At 33.2% G+C, this 20429-nt stretch overlaps 1 pseudogene across 1 annotated transcript; it reads left to right on the top strand.

Moving 5' to 3' along the window:
* Positions 1–7519: 7519 nt before the first annotated feature.
* On the top strand, positions 7520–12931 carry LOC143560386 (magnesium transporter MRS2-1-like; annotated as a pseudogene). Its single transcript, XR_013140111.1, has 7 exons — positions 7520–7583; positions 9072–9192; positions 9256–9699; positions 9934–10062; positions 10771–11107; positions 11204–11251; positions 12544–12931. The product of XR_013140111.1 is annotated as a magnesium transporter MRS2-1-like (transcript).
* Positions 12932–20429: the final 7498 nt, after the last annotated feature.

The following is a 20429-nucleotide window of genomic DNA, read 5'->3' as shown; positions in this document are numbered from 1 at the left end:
TTTCTATGTCACAATCATCCTTCTAAAGTCTAAACAAAATAACAAAAATATCTGATTCTTGTCTTGTACTCTTGTAAATTAAGAAAAATTAATAAATGTCAATAACATGATTTCTAATTTGTATTTTGTAAATTAAAAGACTAGCAATTATAATTTATACATTTAGTTGTGAATTGTTTCCTACCAAGTGTGTTTAGTTGTAAACTTGTAATTTGTGTTCTTTATTCATCAACATTTAATAATGCATTAATGATATTTAAGGTCGTGAATTATCATATTCTATTAGGCTAGTACCTTTATAACGGTATAAGACTTGTGTAAGGTGTTATATAGTTTGTTATCCGATTTTTTTTAACACCTCTTTAAGACTTCAAACATAAATTTGGTTCATATCTTGAAAGAAAATGTCGTCTTTAAGGGGTACGGGGTGCCATGCGAGTACTCCTTTAGAGTAGTCGTACCTCAAGTGGGTACATCACTTGGAGTAGTGCTTGAAAGGCGGAAATGAGGTAGTAGTACCCTATTAAAATGATTAGATAGAGAGAGCTATGTGTGTGTGGAGATGATAAAGTAAATTTAGGATAGGTAAAACGCCAACAGTCACATAATTAGTAATTCTTGGAGAAATATTTAGAGAGTCATGCCACTAAAATTAAGTGTTGTGAATGTCATGGGGGGCGAAACCCATGCTTGTGGTTTGTTTTTGTTGGTTTCAACTTCTCCACCCCTTTGATGCCCGCTAACCTTCTAGCGCCTCCTTCCTTGGCGCCCCTATGTAACGGTGTTAACCGCCTTTTGAAACCCCCAAATGTTTTGACATAGGCATGGGTTATGCCTCCACGGCCTTCCAAAACACTTGGGGAAAAAAATGTTAGTTTAGGATGGTTATGGGCAAGGTTCAATTAACCAACTTTTATTAGTTAATCTTGGAATACATGAGAGGAGCACTATTTCCTCTTCTTATAATCAAGTTTTTTTTTTTCCTAATAAAGTTACATACAACATTGTAAACTTAAGGGTGGGTCGATTGTTTTTCTTTATTAACTAGTAACTTTACCCCACACGTTGTCGCGGATTCTAGACGTGGCTAAACACGTAAAGAGTGTTAGTGAATGTTAAATAGTGCTTGTGACAGACGCTTAAATGATGCAACATTGTAGCTAATGAGTGTTTTACCCGACGCATTGTGCCGGGATAGGTCGGTAAAACCCAGACGGTGATAAACCAAAGCAGGTAGTAAGTCGACCCGAATTTGTTAGTTTTAGTTACGTGCATTATGGAATCGGAACTAAAATCAAAAATAAAAAAAAAACAATATAAAAAGTGAGGTGGACCAATGGGGTGGCGTCGGTCAGTAAAACTCGGACGTTGATAAAACCCAAGCGTTGTCGATACCGGGGGTTGAGGTGATGAGTCTACGCAAATTTGGTCGGTCTCCGTCACGTTGTAACGGTACCGGAACGGTGGAACTAAACAAAAACAAAATTGGTATTCTGTTGGTTTTAGTTAAGTTCGTAACGGTACTAAAACTAAAACAAAATGCGATGGTTCAATTTCTGTCAGTTTTACTTAACAACACAACCATCCAAACCACACCTAACTAATAAAAACATAAATAATACACTTAAAAAAAGTTTGCACCAAAACTTGATATAAAATAACCAATAAAGTTGCATCATCAAATATTTGATTCTTGGTTCCAGGCCAGTAGAAGCAACTGCAATAATCAACATAACCATCCAACCAACACCAATATATTTGTTGAAAGATAAAACCATTATTACATATACAAAAACAAAAATGACACACTTTGTGATACTAAAGTTCTCAATTATACTAATTAGATAATTTGTTTATTAATTTTTCATCTTTTTATATTTATGTAGTTATGTGTGGGCAAAAGTAAGTGAAATTGTATGGGCCTTTGGGTGGGCAAAAGTGAAATTGCACTAATTTTGACGTTATTTTACTAATTTCGTGAAAATAGCGTTAAAAACGGCGGAAGGTTAATCAAGAATCATGTGGTGGCATTGATAACCGAAAGACAAGGGTACATGCACCAATCGGCTGGGGTCTGATGGTTGAGTGTTATGTGCCTTATGTCCAAGGCTTGATGCAAAACCACTATTGAGCCGGGGGTCTCACTGGAAGCAGCCTCTCTATTCCTATGGAGTAGAGGTAAGGCTGTCTACATCTTACCCTCCTCAGACCCTACCATAGCTTTGCTATTGGTGGGATACACTGAGTACAATGGTGATGATGATGATGATATTTATGTAGTTACAACATAATTATAAATTTTGCACATTTTAGTTAAATAAATTTTGTTATATCCTTACTAGTACAATTATACATAAGATTTTAGATTGTCAGTATAATATGTTTGATGTTGAAAAAATAAGTGAAAATATAGCATTTGACTACTTTGAAAGTTGTACAGAAGAGTATAAGAAAATAAATAGTGAATATTGAGTGTAACACCCACTTTGAAAATTTAAATTAGTAACACTAATAACTTTTCATTTTGAACAGCTAGTATGACTAACAACCGCCTTGTACATGTGTGAATAAGTGGTTAGTTTCATGAATATAGTATTTCTTGTGTGATGGCAGTTACTTTTTAATATGTATATATAATGGTTAGTTATCGGAGTTATTGTTTCTAGAAACAAATATTTAGATGTTAAAATGGTGATTCACGTGTTCATTCCGATTGACCTACCCATACGTCTTGGTACTCGATCTAGATAGATAAGGCACGTGGGGCTATTGTAAAATAAATAATTAAATACAATATTTTTACATATGTTTTTTTTTCCTTTTAATGTTATAGAAAAGTATTATATATTTTCTGATAAACGAATTCAGTAAATAAAATGCCGGATCTAGTAATATTAATATTAAATAAAATACCTTGTTAGTGGTTTACATGATTTATATTTAATTTAAAACATAATTAAAAAAATGACTGCATGTGTATGTGTATAGATATGTTTTTATCTTTTTTAAATTGTTTTCATCTGTTTTGTGTGACATATGATTACATAAACAAGGTTCTGTATTTGCACGCGAACGTGTTTTCGTTTAAGTGGTGATGGACATACGAACAACTTTCATATATAGTTGAAAAGGTGTTAAATGAAAAGATACTGGTTAGTGTCGATGCTTGAAAAAAACCATCCACATTTTGAATAGAGAAAGATAAACTTCAACTAATTGTCTAGTGGAATGAAAAAACAGAATAACACATATTATATAGGGTATTTACCATGGGCAAAGATTTGATATGAACAATGGTAAATGGTGGGCTGGAATCTTTAGCAAACACGTATTATATTTGGTGGCACCTTTGTTTTGCATCTCAAGCACCGAATTTTATTGAAGAATTCATAAAATTACACATGCAATAAAAATGAAAAGCAACTCTCATTAAGACAACTATAAGTAATAAGCCGAGATGCAGCAATAACCTCACAATATCTACAATTCGTGCAGTTAATTCAACGCCTTTTAGTATCACATATCGTTAGAGGACACAAATACCAAATCAGTGGCGGCCCAACCATTTTGGAGGCCTAAAGCGTAGGAAAAATTGGGGTCTTTATCAAAAGTTAGAGAGATGAAATTACAGAATTTATAAGCTTAATTTGTAGAATTTATAAGTGATTGTTCATTAGAAGTTCAAACACCTGAATTGAAGCATTGTTTTTGTTTCGAACTAAGTTTTACATCAATCGATGCGTACTATCTTTCCGATCAAAAGCCCTAAAACATTAGTTTGAAATTGGGAAAAAATATAACGCCATTAAGTCATTTTTAACGGGGGCCATTTGAGATCTAAGTTTTTTTAATTTGTGAACGCCAATGATGATAAACTGACTTGAAATTATTATAGGCCAATACCATTTAACGGGGATTATTAAAATCTAATAAAACATTTATACAATACAAATATAAGGAATTTTTTGTTTGTATTTAAACCACCCAGCTTTCATTATCTTTCCCAATAGTGGAAAAAAGTCATGAAGATGGGGAAATTTAGAAAATTTAGAAACTGGGTAAATAAAAAATAAAGAGAGAAAACAGCTAAAATCTAAGAGGAATGCCATTAAATGGGATCAAACCTGGGTTGGGAGAATTTCAAAACTTGAAGGCCTTATACTATAACCACTAGGTCAATATATAGTTTTGTTTTAGCTTCACTTATATGGTTTAAATATGATTTTTTACAAATATATAAATATTTGGGCATTTACATATTTCTCTTTCCTAAACTTTGAAATTATATATTTTCTCAAACCATGCTTAAAGAGCATTGTATATTTTGCATTAAAAACTTGTATTTAAGAAAATATGTAATTTTCCTTGTTTAGGAAGGGAAAATATATAAAAATTCCATAAATATTAAGCTTTTTAATCGGAGGCTTTATTTTTTCCGGAAGCCTCAAGCCCTAGCTTCATCCGACATTACTATAGGGCCGCCCCTGCACCAAATGCCTATGATCTGCCAAAGTTAATAACAAAAATATGTTTTTAAACGAATAAACTACATGATATGAAAATTTAACTTACGTCTCCTTCATCAGTTGTAGATGTGCTCTTAGTCGTTTCCCTTGGATAAGGGAAGTAAACTGGTTTGGGGGGGGGGGGGGGGGGGGGTTGCAATGCGTTGCATCTAACTTAACAAGTTGTAACTTCCAAAACAAATCTCCATTTCATTATTGGGATTTCGTTGTGTAACGGCATTAAAATAACCCTCAACTACCATTAAGACAACTATAAATAAATAATAGTTTCAATCACAATCTAGATCAAAACAAATAAATTCAAACACGAACTTAACTAAATCAAATTTTTATAAAAGTTAAAATCAAACACGAAAACATAAACCTAATCATCGGCGGGTAGGGAGGATCATAGGCTCATATATGTTGTAATCGGGTTTAATAAACTAGATTTGAGTTTCTTGGAACGTAACCAAACACCGGTTAGGATTTATGATGCCCAAATCCGCTATGGCTGTAATCGTATTGCAATTTTCACAACACGATAATCGCCATCTAAACTGCCCAGCCTAGATACAGATCAAGTCTTCATACACCGATTTTGGTCAACACTCATTCTATCATCACCCCTCTTTAATAGAATGCGATTGACAAGTCCAATTTGATAACTCCAGTAAAAACGTTAGACCACTTTCACTCTTTTTTTTGTCTTTTAGTTCGAATACTCTTGCTTCACCCATTCTTCTATTAGCAATTTCATAGGGGTTAGTGTGGAAAGTTCATAGGGTTGGTCGGGTTCTAACGTATAAGCAAGACTAACTAGAAATTTTTATGGGGTGCTACCGACTCAATAAACAAGCCACGGATCAGCCTTTAAATGTTAAAAGTAAAAAAACGATATTGGTTTTTCTTTTATGTTTTAACCATATATAATTATAAATGTTGCAAGGGAGGGGGCAAACCCCTTAGTTAAAACACTAAAACGTTGTTTGTGTCAAAAAAATGTTGTTATAAGATTAATATTGAAATGATGTGATTTACTTTTAGGCTACAGCTTGCACATTCAATTGTTTTGTGGAACAATCTAGCTTACTTTTAGATGAAAGTTGGCTAGGTTAGTTTATTAAAATGTGTTCACTCTAGGATGTTATCATTTTAAGAAAAGTTCAAGAAAAGATTGGTAAGACTGTGTGCATTAGTTCAAGGCAAATTTTTTTTTTCATAAAACAGCCTAGTCAGCATGGCACATCAGCTTTCTATTCATTCTTTTCACAAATACTTTTTACCTACAACAATAACATATTCATTCTTCCCAAAACAACCTCATAATTTCTGCATCAACCTCATAATTTCCACATCACCAATATAGAAGACCCACCAACCACCATTCTTCACCATCCATGAGAAATGACCACCTCAACCTCCATAATACTTGCCATTTCCATCATTCTCACAAATCTCATCCACATAAGTCATAAATGGCCCTGATATGAAAGGTTTAATCATGATAAACTGGGAACACCACTAACATCTTGCTGGCCAAACACAATTTGTGTAGAAAAATGACCATGAATATGTTGATTAAAGACTACAACATGTAGAAGTTGAATTCAAGCATGTGATCTATGTTAAAGAGACTAACGCCTACCAGTGTATCTTAATCAACTTGATACAAATGTATTGTCTTCATAAGTAAATGTACAATATGTGATACAAAACTCTACCATTCAATGCGTTTTATATTTATTTAAGGTTTATAAATTTACTCATTTGACTTGTTTTAAACAAAAACATAGTCAATCAGCACACTTTTATTACCTCTTTGGCTCTTTTCCTTTTTCTCAACCTTTAAACTTCTTAGAATCTTCAAGAATGGTAATGTTATGGATGAAAATTCAACTTCTTATTTTCAATTTAAAGTTACTTTCGTTGTGATCAATGGCAATAAAATTAGGAATTCCGACTATGTTAAAGTTTTATACAATTATTTTTTTCTTTTCTATCTTGATAAAAAAGGAGACATAAAAGTTAATTACAAACGTTCGTCGGCAAAGATTACGTTAGGATTTTTTAGATAATATTTGATAATGCTAAGAATTTTTTTCAGTTGCTATTGCGTATGTACCTACCTTACTGGTCTTACCAAAATGAGCTGAAATGATATTGATCGAATTCACATCACGTCTCTACCGTAACGTATAGGTTAAATATCCACTAGTTAATAGTAGAAAAGTCATTTCTTTTACTTCAGGAACATGAGACCATTAATTTATAAAAATATTTTAATTCTTCTGGAGAATAAATTAAATCCAATCAACCCCTGATTATGAATCAAATCAAGATCCACTCACAAATCAAATATAACATTGATAATTTGGTATCACTTTGATTTGCTGTACCATGAACTCTCAAAATGAAGATATTTACGGTAATTGATGACTATGCATGTTTGTTTTATTTGGTAATTTAATTAAAATAAAATTCACACATAGTAAGACAAGTACGAATTAAATTTGAGTATTTACCGAGAATCAAATATTTCCTATCACTAGGCAGGCCATAAGTGAAGTGAGGGATTATTAAACCAACATGTAAAATTATTATTTTAACAAACATGCAAAATTATTAAAGAAATATAGAAGCAAGATAGAAGGTAATTAGTGTTAATATACGACGCCGTTTAAGAGCCTCTAGGAAGCAGACGCAATCATTAGGAAAATCCGGGCAGGCAATCTGTTTGGCTATCGCTCCAAATTAATTGCCTCCTTTCTTTCTTTCTGCATATACATACATACATACATACACCAACTATGTATCTATAGATTGTTATTGTTATTATTATTGCTTCCTGTAGAAGGTAAGTTGCAATCAATTCAATCCAATCCAATCCAATCCAATCCAATACATGCATTTGTAAGTCCATTTTTACTCATGCTTGTCTGTATATGCATATGCTTCATTTACTCGAATCGATTAATTGAATCTGTTACTTCGTGTGTTCGTTTCTCAGGTTGTTGATCATCGAAAGGTTTTGATTCAACTGAAACCCTAACCTAATATACTCATCGGAACAAGTAAGTCTTCTGCCTTTTAGCTCTCAATTTGATAGATTAAAAGATGATTGAAGATAGAATTCTCATCCAATTTTAGGTTTATTTAAATTTAAAAATATGAAGAACAATTGTTTGTTGTAATCTCAAGATGTTTTAGGTTTTTTTTTTTTGGAAAATTTTGTTTCTGAATGTTAGAAATGTCGATTTTCGCTTATGCGCCTTTAAACCTTACAAATGTTACATTGACTGATTTGTGATTAGATGGCTGTGTTCTTGCAAATTTAGGTATAGGAACAAGTGTATGTTGCAATCTAAAAATGTTTTACATCTTTTTGGGGATTTTGTTTTTTTTTTGAATGTTGCTTAAATCACCAAATCGATTATTTTTAAAATCAAAACGATTACAATAAAGTGGCAGGCAAACGGGCAACAAGCTGCGCCACAACCCCCTTTTGAATGTTACAGTTGTTACATTGAGTGACTAGATGACTATGTTATTAGTTACAAGTATAGGTGGTATATGAAGAGTTGTTTGTAGCAATCTATTAATGTTTTATATCTTTTTTGTATTTTTTTTTGTTAGTGAATGTTGCTTAAAGTGTCAGTTTATCTTATCTGCATTTAAGCCTTACAAATGTTATGTTGAGTGATTAGATGACCATGCTATTAGCTGTTCGAAAAAAAAATAATGACCATGCTATTACAAATATAGTTAATTAGGTATATGAAGAAGTGGTTGTTGCAATCTAAAAATGTTTTACATCTTTTTTGGATTTTCTGTTTGTGAATGCGGCTTAAAATGTCATTTTCTTTTATCTGCATTTGAACTTGACAAATGTGACGTTGAGTGACTAGATGGCCGTGTTATTACAAATAAAGGTAGATCTTGTGGCAAATATTTACTGTTGGTTACAGTTTGTTTTAGGTGGATGTGACCCACCCATGAATTTTAAATTGGGTAAATATTGCCATATTTTGCTATAACATCACTAGGTACTTTCACAACACTTCTAAGTATTTGGACTGCTTAATTAAACAAAGTTTTGAGGGCGTGGATGAAAAATCGTGCTTATGTTTATCTGCTTATTTTGGCTGAAATAAGTTGTTTCCAGTAAGTAATTTGAGATTCATTATTTCAAATTCGTTAGTCTTGGTGGCTCAAATTTATAAATGTACCCAAAAGGTGGAAAAATCTGTTTTATATGGCATGATTATCTTCACCCCCTAAGATTTCTATTTGTTCAGCAAATATTGAAACCAATATCAGTATAATCTATGATATAAACAAAAACGTAAAGGATAAATATCAATTTTCCTTTTAAGATAAATCATCATAGGAAGTCATTTTGCTGTTATTAGTGCTTATCGGTTACATGGATATATAACCAGTTTTATCAAGCATATAATTAATTTTAAATGTCAATCGCAAACACTCTGGAAACAAACTTATTGCTGTATGTATCTAAACATAAAAACCGGCTAATCAATGCCAATAACGTTTATGTTTCTGCAGTTAGAACTTTGTTATGGCAGACCTAAAAGAACGTCTGCTCCCGCCAAAACCCGCCTCAGCTACAAACCTTAGAGATTCATCTTTTAGGCCATCTGCATCTGGCCGCCAACCGTTTCAAGGGGTAAAAGTTTACAAGAAAAGTGAATATATAATAATCAGTTATCTTAAAGTTCCAATATTGCAGGTTGATGTTTTAGGGCTCAAAAAACGTGGTCAAGGTCTTCGCTCATGGATTCGTGTTGATGCTGCAACGGGTGATTCCCAAATTATCGAGGTTGACAAATTCACAATAATGCGCCGCTGTGATCTTCCTGCACGAGATCTTCGCTTGCTTGATCCACTATTTGTTTATCCATCAACAATATTGGGAAGAGAGAAGGCTATTGTTGTAAATTTGGAGCAGATTCAGTGCATTATAACAGCTGATGAAGTTTTACTTTTGAATTCTCTTGATAGTTATGTATTGCAATATGTGGTGGAGTTACAACAAAGGTTGAAGGCGGCAGGTGGTGGTGAGGTGTGGCGGTCTGAAGGCAGTGAATTGAAAACATCCCCTGATTACTTGCCATTTGAGTTTAGGGCTCTTGAAGTTGCTCTTGAGGCTGCTTGTACATTTTTGGATACACAGGTTTGTTTTATAACCAATAATTTGTTAGATTATAAATCATTAACTTCTGAAATATGAAAGTCTGATTGATGTTGTATGATTTTTTATTTCAAAAGAATTGGAGTATAATACTTCTCATAAAATGCATTATGCATATAATAGTTGTTTAAACTTTAAACTTTAAACCATTATAAGTTTCCAATTATTTGGATTTTGAATTATATTTAATTAAAGTTGTTTCTATGATTTCATCAGGCAGCAGAATTGGAAATTGAAGCATATCCATTGCTAGATGAACTTACCTCAAAGATCAGTACGCTAAACTTGGAACGTGTTCGTAGACTGAAAAGCAGACTTGTTGCATTGACTCGAAGGGTTCAAAAGGTGCTGTATTTGTATAGGTCTGCGAATGAACACAAACGGGCATGTTTGTGATTGTTCGTTAACTTTAATCAAACAAACGATAGAACACGGACAATTAACGAACAGGGTTTTTCTGTTCGTGTTCGTTCGTTAAGGAAATGAACGTGTTCGTGTTCGTTCATTAATAGTATAAACAAACGGTTCACAAACGTAAACGAATGAAAATAACAAGATAAATGCATATAACATAATGAGCTAACAACATTTAAAAGTAAACGTGAACATCAACTTGTTGGGCCTAAAAAATTAATAAAACTACACTAAATTCTAACAGGTGATATTTTAATTTCATGAGTTAAGACTAAATTGTAACTTAACTTCTTTTAATGAATATACAAACGAACGAACATAAACAAACTTATATGAAAAATCACGAGCATAAATGAACGAGCGAGACTTGTCTTCATGGCCATTCGTTTATCTAATGGAACACAAAATATCTTCATGTTCGTTCATTTGTTAACTAAACAAACCTTATCCGAGCGGTTTAGTGATACAGAAGCTGTATTGTTACAATAACCTAGATTCTTGAATAACATAATTAAGGAGGTTGTATGCATTAATAATACAATTTGGGCTCTCTGCAAACCTTTGACCCATTTGACTTGTTTCGTAAGCAAATGGATCAAAATTGTCACCTCTAATTAAACCAATTATTTGCATACATAGGTAAGAGATGAAGTAGAGCAGTTAATGGATGATGATGGAGATATGGCTGAAATGTACTGAGAAAAAAAGTCGAATGGATTCGTTACTCTATGGTGCAGACCAATCTGTTATGACGGGGTACAGGTCAAACGACGGTCAACAATCCATTTCTGCTCCGGTTTCCCCGGTTTCTTCACCGCCTGATAGCCGAAAACTTGAAAAAGCTTTCAGCATGGCAAGAAGTAGGCATGATGGCATGAGTAGTTCTGCAAGTGCTAATGAAAATATTGAAGAACTCGAGATGCTTCTAGAAGCTTATTTTGTTGTCATTGATAGCACTCTCAATAAGTTGACATCGGTATTTATTCTATTTCAAGAAAATAAATTCTCTATTTGTATTGTTTTTTTGATAAATTGCAACTTTGTTGATGACTTTGTTTTGTGTTGTAAACAGCTGAAGGAATACATTGATGACACTGAAGACTTTATTAACATCCAACTGGTATGGTTCTTTTCTTCATAGTAAAAATTTCCATTTTACCCTCTTCAGCTTTTAGTGAGATTGCGATGGAGGGCGTTTCATGTTTGGATGTGCATTTAGATGTCATGCTACCTAATTACCTTTTACTATAGTAAAGTGATTATCAAGTTGCAATAGTCACTTTGAAGATACACATCCAAACACTCCCATTTTTTTATGAAGTACTTGAGGAAAATGCACCATTACAACAATCTAAATAAAATGTAACATATCAATTTTAACATTTTCGAACTATGTTTGATATTAAATTTGATAATAGATATGATTAAGACCTAGACCTTATGCCATTTATACTCTCTTTTAATTCTCCCTAGGGATGAGCTCGGTACTGAAAGTACCGATTCTGAAAATCGCCAAAAATGGGTACCGGTACCGAAAGTACTCGGTACGGTATTCAAAAATCGGTAAAATACCGGAATGGTATCAAACTATACCGGTACCAAACCCACTGATCCCGAAAACTTCAAAAACTGGGTACCGAAAATACCGGTACCATTTGCTCATCCTTGATTCTCCCTACTGAAATTAGGTTGTACATTGGGTGGGCCTAGCAAGTTGGGTAACATGTCAAAACAGGTAATTATTGAATACCAGTTGGGTCGACCCGAAACACCTTTTGTTCAATTTTGTAAAGCATTAGCTACTTTGGTAATCCAGTATTTTTCAATAAATTAATTTATGAGGTTCATGCATTAAAAATACACTGTAGGCCTGTAAACGAACTGAATGGTCAGTAAACCGTTTATGGAGGGAAGTTTGTTTGTGTTCGCTTATTTAATAAACTTACAAACATGAACACGTATCTTCGTTCGTGTATGGAGGGAAGTTCGTTTGTGTTCGCTTATTTAATAAACTTACAAACATGAACACATATCTTGTTCGTTCATTTATGCTCGTAAACATTTGTTTATTTAAATTTCATTTAGGTTTGTTACTTTAGGTTTGTTTAAGTTTGTTCGTTAGTATATTTGTTTAAATTTTAAGCCCATTATAGTATAGTCAAGATTTAATAACTTTTTAGGCCCAACACATTGTTTTAACACATTTACTTTTGATTGGTTTTATCCGAGTTATGTTTGTTCATCTATGTTCATTTGTGAACCGTTCGATTCATTAACAAGCCTACACACTGGACAATTTTTGGCCTGTTTTTTTTCGAGCTATTTTTTAAAAAAACCTTACCTGTTTGACATATCAAGACAGGCAACTACATATTATTTTATTTTTTCTATATGTTAATATTTGAACCGCAGGATAACGTGAGGAAACAGCTCATACAGTTTGAGTTGATACTAACAACCGCAACGTTTGTTGTTGCGATCTTCGGAGTGGTAGCAGGAATATTTGGCATGAATTTTATGATCCCGTTATTCGATAGCCCAACAGCATTTACGTGGGTGCTGGTGATAACGGGGGTTGCTGGAGCCATCATATTTAGTTCGTTTTTATGGTTTTTCAGGTATAAAAGATTAATGCCATTGTAGTAGAATCCATCCTGCCACAATTATTATTTGCATCTTTTTTCAAGTTCAAACTGAAGCTCTCTTGTACTGAAAATTCTGCTTGATGAGCTTCCAATGCATTACTCTTTTTATATGAGGTGCTAATTACAAACATATGTTTTTAACTAAGTTTGAGTGTGTGTGTATATATATAGGGGTGGGTTATAGTAAAAATAGATAGTTTTCTAAAAAGAGTAAGAATATATCTAGGCCCTTGGATCTAGGATCTAGTGGTTGAGATTAGTAGTTTTCAAAATACCAAATAATTTCCTGGGATCTAGGATTTAGTCTACATAGTTCCCTAAATAGGCTAACATAGTTTTCTAACTTTAAATTTCATGTACTTCCTACTCTTCCTACAAAACTATGTATTTTTATTTTAACCCTTTTCTATATATATATAGGGTTAGGTTAAAATAAAAACCCATTTGAGTTGTGAAAACTCTAGAAACTCATTCTCAACCATATGTTTTTAATTAAAGATTAAATCTTGTGGTCCACAATTAAAGTTAATAAAAAATGTTAACATAAATATAACTTTTTCTCTCTCATAAAAACATATAAAAAAATTAGTAAAAAAATGTTAAAAAATAGCAAAACAAATTTTTTTTAATGTTTCGATGTTTTGTATTAAATGTTACAACATATATTACATGTAACAAAAAAAAACGATGTTACATAGGGTTTTCGCAGGTTTTCACAACTCAAGTGGGTTTTCATTCTATACTTTGCTATATATATATATAGGGAGAGGATCAAGAGAAAACTCACATTTAGAGAGAAAACTAAAAAACTTCTAAAGAATTATTTCTAATTAAAAATAAAAAAAATATTTTCAAAATTCTGTTTTAGCCATTATTCTTATATTTTCTTATATTTCACTCGAAAAATATAAAAAAAATAAAAAAAAACCCGCTGTAATGCATATACGTATTACTATGCGATACCGTTGTATTACACATGTGTATTACTATGTATTTTTAATAGTGTTTTATTGCATATATTCAATATTTGTGTATTGTATATGTGTAGTAGTGTTGTATTATATGAAAAAAAATAATAATAAAATAAAAGTCGATGTGGTGCACATGTGCGTTAATGTTGTATTACACATACGTACTAATGTGTATTCGATGTGTGTCATCATCATCATCATCGTACTCAGTATATCCCACCAATAGCAAAGCTATGGTAGGGTCTGAGGAGGGTAAGATGTAGACAGCCTTACCTCTACCCCGTAGGAATAGAGAGGCTGCTTCCGGTGAGACCCCCGGCTCGATAGTAGTTTTGCATCAAGCCTTGGACTAAGGCACATAGCACTCAACCATCGGGACACCGGCTGATTGGTGCATGTACCCTTGTCTTTCGACTATCAACGCCACCATATGATGCCTGATTAACCTTCTGCCACTTTTAACGTTATTTTCACGAGATTAGTAAAATAACGTCAAAATTAGTGCAATTTCACTTTTGCCCATCCGAGGGTTCACACATATATACATTATATGCGCGGACCGCAAGCAGGGCTTATGTATTCGATGTGTGTATTAGTCTTATATTGCATATATACAATAGTGTGTATCAAATATGTGCAATAGTGTTGTATTCTATGCAATACAAACACTTTTGCATATATGCAATGCACACTATTACACATGCGCACTACACCGATGAGTTTTTTTTTTTTTTTTGAACCAATAACAACATATAAGAATAATGGAAAAAAAAGAAACTTCAAAAAAAAATAAAAAGAAAAAGTAAAAAATAGTTTTTTAGAAATTTTTAGGAGTTTTTAAGTTTTCTCTTTAAGAGGAGTTTTTACTAGAACCCACCTCTATATATATATATATATTTATTATCGTCATGAGAACCTGTTACTAGTAAATCATGGGACCTATGAATGTTTTACTAACCAAAAGGGTTAGATAAAATCTAGAGTGCATGGGACAGGCAGTGTTCAAGGAGGTTAAGGATGAGAAAGCCAATGTTATGTAGATTCGAACATGAGACTTGCTGTGGATAGGGGTGTTAAAAACCCATTAAAACTGATCGAAACTGAAGCAAGTCGGCCGGTTTGGCCAATTTGAAATCTGAACGATTTAGGTTTCATGGTTTGGTGGCCTAATGGTTTGATCTTGTTTGATATTTCGAACTAGTCGTGTCAACTGAACTTATAGCTATTTTGATTTAACCATATTCTTTCATGTATGGAATGTGAGCGTATGTGTATAGGTGATAAAACCATCTTTACCATATTCTTAATAGAAAACTAAAATATCGGATTAAACTGTCAAAACCAAATTGTTTAACCAGTAAACCAGGTCGTCTAGTTGACCCACCCAATCCAACGGATTTTGTTTGTCTTTTGTTAAAATGTAGTTAGCGATTCTACTCATTTTTTTTCCAATACAAGTAGAATCAAATGGTGTTATTCATAAAAGCTGGTCTAGTTGAATTGTGCTTGTTCTTAGTCGGGTAAAACGGTTTGAAATTTAGTCATGAGTCATTTATCGAAGACACCCCCTAGTTCTTCTTGAAACGTTAAGATTATCAACATAATATGTGTTTTTCTTATTACAAATTAATACCTTAATTGTTTATTTTTGTAGTTTTTTTCAATGTCAGAACTTAGGGTATGTTTGGTTAGAGGTAATGGAATGAAGGGGGAATGAAATGGAAAAAGGAATGGAATTGACAAGGGAATGAAATGGATCATTACCATTCATTTTCCTTGTTTGGTTAACCTATAGGAATGAAATCATTTATTAATTTTTATTGTTTGGTATCTAAAAAAATTGTAGAAATGAAATACTTTTTAAACCCAAAAAAAAAACCTACAATGGCGACGGTGGTAGCTTTGGCGACGAAATTGGTGGTGGCGGTGGCGATGGTGGTGGCAACGGTGGTGGTGTCGGCGGAGTTGGTGGTGGTGCCGATGGTAGTGGTGGTGGTGGTTGTTAGGTGATGGTGTTGTTGAGAAAGTAGGGTGAAGGAGGAATGAAATGAAAAAAAGAAGAGGGGTGGGAAGGAATGGATTTGATGGAATGAGATTCCATGTGTAATGGATTATTCCATCATTGAGCAACCAAACACCACTTTTTTCATTCCTACGTAATGAATCATTCCAATCCTATTGTCATTCCTGCGTACCAAACGCTACCTTAAAGTATAGGATTTTCAAAAAAGAACTTTTAAGGTATAGCCGTATAGGGCTTTGCATCGGTATAGAATCAAATCAAACTGGGTAAACTATAACCGAGAACCGAATAATACATTTGGGTCGGTAATGCATAGAAATAGACGGTGTAGATTAGATCGAAACTAGCAATACATATAATCACTTATAACGAAAGATCTAAAGTGTCTGCTACATTCAAAGTTTTTAGGTTTCTTTTAAAAGTCAATTCTCATTTTTTACATGTTATAATATTGTGATTTTATTCAATATAAAGTTTTTCTTTGCTTTTTTCTTTTCTTTTCTTTTTTTTTTGTTGAAATTAACTGAGAAATATATTAAGTGGGCCAAGGCCCAAGGATGAGCTAGTTCACTTCTCGTGGGCCCAGTTGTTGATCCATTTATTCCTTTAAATTCTTGCTATTTGCAAATTGCAAACAGCAAAATTGGGGTTCAGCGGGTTAAAAACTTCGAAACAGATAGAAACACATGCCAGTTTTGTTTATACATTCAACATTTTTTTTTAATTTATAAATTCATCTTTAATAAAATAATTTATGAGATAGAGGAAAGGTTTGAGTATACCCTACTTTTCCCAAACCCTACTAATAGCAATTTGTTGTAATTAGTAGGATTTCGCTGGATATGATTGATTGATATGTATTTCAGTATATATCTTTGATCTATTTAAGCCATTGAACTGATGTACAACTTTTCATTAGTTAAGGTTTATTTTTCTCTCATTTAATATATTAAAAAAATGAATATAAACAAACGAGTTCATCTGTCAATTAAATAGCACAACTAAAGTAGATTATAATAAAATAAGGAACGAGTTATATTTTGGAGTAGGCATGGTACCTGGAAAAAAAAGTCCATGATTTTGAATTTTAAAGTGTAATTAGAATCAGTAATGGATAACGGGTATCTAATGTGTCTGACCCAGCTTTACTCACTAAAAATTTTAAGGGATCATTTGACCAAACTTAGGTTTGATCATGGGTGTGGGGGCCGGTGGGGATTGGGGAATGGCGAAAATATTCGTTTTTGGCTATACAGGTAGGTTAGGGATAAACCGTTATGTGATCAATTCCTAACTTTGTTCACATTAGAACGTCACAAAAGATGTACAATTAGACAAAACGGCCAGGCCGTCTTTGAGAATCAATGAAATTTTGGGTCGAAGACGAAAAAAAATTTTGGTCTTATATGAGTTGAGTAATTAGGCTTAAGAATAGATTTTTCACACACACACACACATATATATTACTAAAAGATAAATAAATTCTATCGAGGTGTCGGGTTGGGGGCCGTCGACCACCAACCCTGCCCCATAGCCAGCCTTGAAAACAGTGGACTGGTGGACGGCTTATCCATGGATGGGTGGAGTTGGACTTGGTGGAGGAGCCGTGTACCCCTATCAAAGTTCAAGAATTTTGGGATTGCCTTATGATCTTACTGGGTACTATTTTGAATGAATGGGATGACAAGTGAGCGTGGGAACTAGAGAAGGACAACGCGTTCACAACGAAATCGGTTTGAGAATTTCCAAAAAAAAAACCCTTCTCCGGATCCTATGAATTTCATAATAGATTGGAATATTTGGTACCCTTAAAAGATAAATCTTTTTAATAGAAAGGTGGGAGATAGGGAGAATCATGACCTCAGATGCCCTTTCTAAAAGAAGCGCGGTTGATGAAATAAAGTGGTGTCCATTATATGTAGGTGAGAAGGAACCGGTGGACCATTTGTTAAGCCAATAATATATCGCCTCGATAATTTGGCAATTTATTAGTGGTTGGTGCGAAATCAACCCAGTGTATGCTTTTGAGATCTGGGATTAACTCAAGAACCACCATACTCAGCGACAAATCTTGAAGAAAAGTTGATAGATAGTGTAGGTTAAAAAGTTTTTGTTTAAGGGTAGTTGATTCATAAAACGAAGATGAAGAAAAAATAGTGTACAGTTGTGACATTTGTCAATTTCGGGTTATTTTATACTTGTATTCTTAATGTAAACCCGACCCGTTTTGTATCCCGAACCTTTCGATATTATCAAAATGATGAATTTTATGTTATATATTTGTTTTATAGTTGTCGGATCTAAAAAAAACACCCTTTTCGGTTCTTAAAATGCCCCGAAAACGCTTAAAACGAACTCCAGGGACTAAAACTACCAAAATGAAGACTTGAAAGACCCATCTGTAGTTTGTGCTTTCTTGGGTCTATAACCAACCCATTTTCATGAAACACCCTTTATAAAAGACCCACTCAACTTACCGTATATATACACACCCATCTTTTTCATTTGTGCTTGCTCATTTCCTCATTCTCTCTCAAATTATTGAATTCTAAGGTTGTTCTTCATAGTTTGACTCTCAAGCTAATCTTTCATTTTAACTAACTTCTCGATACTTAAAGCTTGTGTTACAACATATATATAATATACACTCCTTGTTTACCTCCGGTCTTTCATTCTCCGGTCTCGGTCGGTTGAAATGCCGGGCTAGTAAGGCAATGTTACATGGAGGACTTTGTAGTCCTTGTTTATATATTTAACAAATCTAACCATATAACTTGTTATACTTGCTTAACTTCTGCATATTTTAGTTTATTGTTCATATTTGTCAAGTTCCGTGGTATTGGGTATGTGGTGACTAGCCTCGGTTTCATCCCAAGTTGAGAACCGAACCAAAAACCGAACTTTCGTTTAAAAGCTTTACTATTAACTTTTTGAATGTAAAACTTGAGTATTATTATTTATAAGTTATTTTACAAGTTTCATGGTAATTAGGTACGTGGTAACCATCCTCGGTCTTATTCCGAGTCAAGGACCGAACCAAAAATCGAACTAAACCGAGTTCACTCGCTTAAGACACACAAGTGTGTTTTTAGCCACCAAAACTCATATTTTTCTTCAAGATTATATTTTAAATCAATTTTAGTTAATTTCTAAACCTACTTGGCATGTCGGTAACCAACTTGATCTTATAACAGGTTCGGACTGATAAAGTCGTATACTCGCTTAACTAAGGTTAAGATTCTTCACAATAGAACTACATACTTGGTTAAGTCTATTTTGATTTTATTGAATTATCTCATAACATTTATTATTTTGGGAAGTTAACTTTGAGCTAGGTCAATTATCAAGTCTCGAACCGACAAACCCGAACACTCGTTTAAACCTCGTTTTGGTATTCTTATAACCAAGGGTTTTGCAATATTGCATTTTAACCCACATTATTACTTAACATAGGTTGAGTAAAAAAAGAAAAAAAACTAATGAATAGAATACTGAGACCCGGTTTCGAGTAAACTTATTTTACAAAACTCGTTTCTTTAATTTCTCAAATATTTACATTTTAAATCCTAAACTTTATTTATTTACTTTATTTTCATGTATTTTATTTTAAACCCTTCCGAGACTACCTGCTAACACAATCTTGCTCGTTAAACCGATCTCTCCGATTATTCACGACACTATCTTTCAAGTTACTTGTTAATGTGAGTACTTTTTCATCCCCCGTTTTCCATCTTTTGTTTTGGGGGTGACATTGCATACTTATTCAAATTCAAATGATTTATACTTGAGTCTTAAACCACAACACTTATTGTATATGTTTACTTAAATAAATGCTCGATTTAGTGTTATATGCTTTACATGATTATGTGCAAATTCTTGAATGCTAAGGCGGGTAGCCTCATCAAAGTATGATCATACGTTAATTCTGAGTATATATGGTATCCCCATATAGAAAGGTGTCGTCAGTGTATTCTTATTGACGATTTCATTATTGTCGTCAATGTATTCTTATTGACGGTTTGTCAATGTATTCTTACTGACGGTTTTATTATCTAAATTGTTGCTATTATTTATTGTTTTCATATACTAGTTGTGGATTTCATACTATATACTTATTGTCCAAAACTATGAAAATTGCTCACCAACCTTTGTGTTAACAAACTCTATTTTATACAATATTACAAGTTTGATGTTAGCTTGATTGGATTACTTGAAGAAACTTATCATCTTGACTTTAGGATATTAGAAAATGAAAGTACAAATTATTTGTTTTATCTATCTATTTGGCATTTTGTATAAACAATTGTTGTGTTATTTATGATGATATGGATTTAAATGAGTTATTTAAATATTGTAACTTTATAGTGTCGTTGTGCAATGAGCAATCATGTCGCTCCTCGACATTTCCGCATTCATTGGTCGGGGTGTGACAACAGTAGTAATGTACTTTGCTAAGAAAGTTGAAGGGTGGTGCGGGCTACCCTCAACAATGGCTAGATCCGCCCCGGACCACACTAGTGGGTAGCGGCCAAGAGAAGACAAAGAACAAAGCAAGAGGTGATTCTCACGACGTGTTGGTGTTTATATAAAGCAAGAAACAAAGCTCTCTTTAAAAATAAACGAGTTTAAATTAGTAGAAATAATGAGAATATCAAAATA

This window comes from Bidens hawaiensis, unplaced genomic scaffold, assembly GCF_021521415.1.
Source record: "Bidens hawaiensis isolate Kalapana, Puna unplaced genomic scaffold, B.hawaiensis_p1.1 tig00020328_1, whole genome shotgun sequence".
In the NCBI taxonomy this organism is placed as follows: Eukaryota; Viridiplantae; Streptophyta; class Magnoliopsida; order Asterales; family Asteraceae; genus Bidens; species Bidens hawaiensis.
Note: the sequence above shows the minus strand (reverse complement) of the source record. Positions and strands in the feature narration are given on the sequence as shown.